Source organism: Elaeis guineensis, chromosome 16, assembly GCF_000442705.2.
Source record: "Elaeis guineensis isolate ETL-2024a chromosome 16, EG11, whole genome shotgun sequence".
Lineage (NCBI taxonomy): Eukaryota > Viridiplantae > Streptophyta > Magnoliopsida > Arecales > Arecaceae > Elaeis > Elaeis guineensis.
This window is the reverse complement of record NC_026008.2, coordinates 41025807-41031671: the sequence shown is the minus strand read 5'-3', so window position 1 is coordinate 41031671 and position 5865 is coordinate 41025807. Positions and strand designations below refer to the sequence as shown.

Genomic DNA, 5865 nt, shown 5'->3' with positions numbered 1-5865 from the left:
GAAACTTATGCTTCTAATTGCTAGTTCAATTATGATGAGTTTTTTTCAATCCTTCCAAAGTTTTGGGATAATATACTAATTTAGTGACGGGCATGTTAACGGAATGTGATCAATTGAAAAAAAAAAAAAAAAAGTAATCTAGACATTAACAAGTGGAGAATCATCATTATTATCGTACGATCAGCCATCACAATACTAAAAGCCTAGACATATTCTAGATAGAATAATAGCTACGTTAACATATTTTTCCTACTAACCCCTTGTTTTATAGTTCAACATCATTGCACTAATTTATATATGATACCCTCTTGCTTCATTATCCTCTAGAGAATTCTATAGAATTGGTTAAATTCGATCGGAAGCTTCAACCTTCAAAGCTAGCTTTCCGATCAGATTTCCCTTATTCTCATCCTTTTTTTTTTTTTAACGTAAAATTATACGTTTTGTGTTTGAAGACCTGGAACAGTTGGCATCAGGCCTGAGACTCTGGGCAACAACTTCAGCTCTTTTCTGCAACCCGAGAACCAGGTTGGCATGGACCTAAACGACACTAAATTTGTTTTGGATCTGTCGTAGGACTTGCACCCAAATATTAAAGTCACCAAATTTCACCAACTAAGGTGAACCTTTGTGCAAAAAACCGGTTCAAGTTTAAGCCGGACCGATCGGTCGAATCTTAAGTCACACATTTCTGCCGCCTCCAGTCTACATACACACAAACGCGGGAGTCCACCATAAGAAATGCGTGAAATATTTCGCATTCCATCATCCAATTGAACCGTTCTCTCTCTACAACCATAACGAGGTTCTAATTGGCAACATAAATCCCTCACCTTTAACGGTAGCAGGAAAACCTCTGCCACCCACTGGCCCTTATTTCCGTAACGGCGTCCCTGCACCCATTTAAGATTTAACTCTCCACTCACTCTTTGCAAACATCTTAAAGCCATCATACTGGCACGTAAACTTGTCAATCGAGACGTGAACGTACGTAAGTTATGATCCTAGACACCATTTTTGATGGATTTTTTTTTTCTTTTTTTGGATGGTGTACATCCCCTATCCCCCATCCCTATTCGCTTTTCTCCTTCAAAGATGAAAGGAAGTTCTAGGCTATGAGGCGTCAAAGTTGACGGTCTTTAACAGCGGAGCCACTCAAAATTACGTAAATGCAATTTAAGCTGGTGTTAAAGGCGAAGGGGTTTCAGGTAATCTAAAATTGGTCAGGGGTTAACATGTAAAAGAAAACACCGCTAAAAAGAAAGTAGTTTACCACCCATTCCCTGAAGGCTGAAACCCCGTCCCTGCCTCGGCTCTGATCGCCTCCGTTCCAACTCTATAATCTATTCTATTCCAAAGACCAACACCGATGCCAAAAAAGCCATGTCCGAGCCCTCCAACACCGCCCCTTAGAACTTCTGGAGCATCCCCACCCCCACCACCCCATCACCACCCACGGCCGCCGGCGTACTCTCCGTCTTCCTCCTCCGCCGCCCTGGCCCGCGACTACCGCAAGGGAAACTGGACCCTCCACGAGACCCTCATTCTAATCACCGCCAAGCGCCTCGACGACGAGCGCCGTGCCGGCGGTGGCAGTTCCGCATCCGGCGGCGCCGCCCCCCGCTCCGCGGAGCAGCGGTGGAAGTGGGTCGAGAACTATTGCTGGAACAACGGCTGCCTCCGGAGTCAGAACCAGTGCAACGACAAGTGGGACAACCTCCTTCGCGATTACAAGAAGGTCCGCAACTACGAGGCCCGCGCCACGGCTACCGCCGGCGGCGGCACCGCCGGAGACCGGCCCTCCTACTGGGCCATGGAGCGGCACGAGCGGAAGGAGCGCAACCTCCCAACCAACCTTGCAGCCGAGGTCTTCGAGGCCCTCACCGACGTCCTCAGCCGCCGGGCAGCCCGCCGCGGCGGTGCCGGTGCCGCAGTCTCCACCCCCGGCTCCTCTCGCGCTCTTCCTCCGCCGCCGGCGCCGCCTCCTCCCCCCGCGCTCACCCCGCCATCCCAGCCCCAGCCGCCCGCGGTCACCCCTACTCCAACGCCGCCCCCGCCACCTCCACCGGCGCGAGCCTCCGTTTCCGGTATGGTGGGAAGAATTAATGCACGTAATTATTATATCCATAAGTATATTCCTTTTAATAAATATAAAACCTCCATTTTAGCTCTTTATGGGACATTTTACGGATAAAAAATAGCTAAAAAGGCTCTCTCAAGCGTGGGGTTCATGAATCGCTTCTGGGGTTCCCAAGATTAAAAAGGTTGCATGGGACAAAAATCACAATCCTTCCTGTGATACGCGTATCCTCTTTCTCTCTCTCTCTAAAGACTATAATATAATACCTGTTTTAGTTTTAACTGCTAAAAATATAATAATAATATCTGACCTATGAAAGCTGTTATGTTGCATGCATCTGCGTTCATATATTGTTTAAAAAAAAATAAAATGGATTCATTCCAATACTATATTTAATTTGCCTATCGTACCGCCCAAAGTTTTCACTTTCCGCCATCTAATTTCTTTTATAATAAAAAGCTATCGCTTCTCACACATATGTGGCCACTTCCCAAATATAAAGTTCGAAAAAGTATAGAAAAGGGCTTTATTTTATATATATAAAAAGCTTATATTCTAACACGTAGCCTAAAAGTTGCCAACTTTGTGTTTACGACACTAAACAAATTGGTTTCCATGTTAATAAACATATTTAAGTTTGCGAGCCAAAAGAAAACCCTTTTCTATACTTTTTCGATACTTATATATATATATACACGTAGAATTTTAAGTTATATATATATTTTTTGTTTTTATTTTATATATTGGGTTTTCATGCTGATAGTGGAGATGACGGAAACGTCGGGGTCGTCGGAGAACGAGGGGCTGGAACCGGAGGCGAAGCGGCGGAGGCTCCGGCGACTAGGGTCGAGCGTCGAGCGGAGCGCGACGGTGCTGGCGAGGACGCTGCTGGCGTGCGAGGAGAAGCGGGAGCAGCGCCACCGCGAGATGGTGGAGCTCGAGGAGCGCCGCCTCCGGCTGGAGGAGGAGCGGACGGAGATGCGCCGCCAGGGATTCGCCGGCCTCATCTCCGCCGTCAACAACCTCTCCGGCGCCATCCACGCTCTCGTCTCCGACCACCGCAACGGCGACGGCAGGTAAAACCGAACCGACCCGCACGACGACCGAACCAAACCGGCTATACCAACTTATTTGCTTCTTGGTTTGGGATGTAAATAAGGGCCTAAAATGATGGTATTGTTATTTTTTCCGTGCTATTATCCATTATTTTTTTTGTATTTTTCCCTTCTATTTCGTACCACAATCAGGTGGTAGGGCCCTATTTCATTGATGCATGTGGTAATTTAATGACTAAAATGACCTTATTTTTCAGTAAATTTACAACTGTAACCGGACAGTCCGCTTCTAGCACAAAGTGGGACGGTTAGGATTTGTAGGGCCATGGGATGGACGGTTGTGCTTCTTTCGGCCATGTTGTCCGGCTGCCCAACTTTTGGGCCCACTCGTCGTACGGACCTGATCGATGGGCCTGGGCCGTTCTCTTCTCCACTAAAATTGCGTCTCTCGAGTACATTTCCTCCCCTGTTGTAATAGAAGTTCTCCTGTTCTCCCCCCGTCGGTCAAAGTATGTGGGCCCCAGGAGTCAGCCTTTCTAAATGACAAAACTACCCTCGAACCATACGGAGAACCACAGGAACACCTGCATATCTTTTGTCGGCTTCCCCTCTCTTCCGTTTTGTCCCTTCTCGGACGGAGGGGCATTTTCGTCAAATACGATCATTGATAGGCTGTTGCGGGTCTCGTTTGTTTTCTCGCAATGCTTCCCAACCATTCCACCCAATTTACTACACCCCCAATCACACTTTCTTGTGGGGCCCGAAGAGTTGTCGGATGGTCACGATTCGGGGGTGGAGGTTTTAGGTGGAAACAGGAGGCGGGTTAGAAAAGGCACTGACAGAGGATGCCAGTCTTGGCTGGCCGATCAGAGCAGTGGTCAAATCGGTTTGACCGGCGTCTGCGAGATCCCACCGTGACCGGATCTATTCGTTTTCCGGAAATGCCCTCCATCTTTTTTAAATGACGGTTTCGTCCTCCTTCGTTCGGCATGCCGTTCCCAGCACCGACACCCACGGCCCTGATCGCGCCCGTAACGGCTTCATTGACGGCGGAACCGGTGTCGGTAGATGTAACGGAGATGTTGAGCATTCTCTGTCACTGTGAAGCTACTGGCTGGAGCACTATTACTGTTGATACAATTAGGATACTCCATTCATCGTGGCGCTGGTATCTCAATGATAGCCCACGTATCCCTGTTAAGGGGTACCAAAACAGCACTGTCACATGGGCTCTCAGGACTATGTCGAAGGAATTCCAGAATTCTTTATCTGCTGGACGATAAATTCCCAGCTCTAGTTCTCCACTACATAATTTTAATAATTTCAGAACGTATAAGCCGTTATTTTTAAATAACTCCGCAACATCTGAGGGAAGAAATGATGCGCATTCTTCAGACGACAGTTACTCATCTTCATCTATACATTTCGAGTTCTCTGAATTCTTTAAATAAGTGAATATTTATTTTGCATGCCACCTCTCGGAGATAAACTCTATATAAACTGGATTCATCTCTCCTACCAAACTCTTAACATCTCGGAGCGCACCGAAATATCCTATGTACCATCCAGGATTCGCTAGACCTCCGTACTTCATCTTTCCATTTGTATTTCCATTCACCTCATATTCAGCTCTGCTCCTTGCAAAATTTATCTTGAAAACTTAGATATCTTCTGCTTGCTTTCATAGGAGACTAATTTAAGCATCAGATAGTCTGTCGCCGAAAATCTTTGGCGTAAGAATTCTTTCTATCTTTGGTGGTTTTATAGGATCCGGTTCATGGGATTGATCAAAACTAAGTTCTGACTCTTGCGTTTCTCAAAGATCTCGACTAGCTTTTTGAAGACCACTCTATTCCTTCTCTCTGGCTCCAACTCAGCGGTCTAAGTCAGATGATCTTTCCGACAGCAACAACTGTGTTGCGGCCAATCGCCTCGTCGCCCGATCGCCGGGAAGCGTGCACCTGCAAAAAGAAGTCCGCACTGACCGGAGGCGGCTCCGACGGGGACCCTCCGACGGTCAAGTCAGAGAGGTGACTGGGCAACAGTGAAATGCAGACAGAGAGCTCTGAGAAAGAGAGAGGGAGAGAGAGAGGAGCGAGCCTGCGTATGTGGGAGAGACGGGCGGATCGACCTTTTGCACTGTTGCCTTCCCCGGTATATATAATGGAGCTAGGTATGGCGCCGTCATTAATGGCGCGGACAAGCGAGGAACTGTCAACTCACTGTGGGCTGTCAGAGCCGTCGTGAAAACGTCATGTCGCCGTGCGGCCGTCTAATCACCAGGGTTGACCCGGCCCTCGGCGGGACAATGCCCCTAGGTAACTGTGCCGCATGTCCGTGTCAGAGCTGACAACGTCTGGCGGCTGTACGGCGGTTGGAGGAGTCAGCCGACCCTAGGTCGGCAGCCAGCGGAGTGGCGTCGGGTTCCTCCGGTCGGTCGGCGAGCTTTATGTAAGTCGGGCCTCAGGCCCCCCGGGTTCAGTCGGTCGGGATGGATACGTCCGACATACCCCAAGTCGGCGATTAGCGCTGGTGGCTCCCGTCAGTCGGTCGCCCCGACCGACGATCGGTCGGCCTATCGGCCAGTCGGAGTCGTCCAACGGGGGTGGTCAGGCCGCCAGGCGGTCGGACGGTCGGGCCGTCCAGTCGGTCGGGCCCTCCGGTCGGTCGGGCCCTCCGATCGGTCGGGCCCTCCAGCAGTCGGTCGGGCCCCTGGTCGGTCGGGCCCTC

At 49.3% G+C, this 5865-nt stretch overlaps 1 pseudogene; it reads left to right on the top strand.

The window, feature by feature from the left end:
• The first annotated feature begins 1383 nt into the window (after window positions 1-1383).
• On the top strand, window positions 1384-3264 carry LOC140854353 (uncharacterized; annotated as a pseudogene).
• Window positions 3265-5865: the final 2601 nt, after the last annotated feature.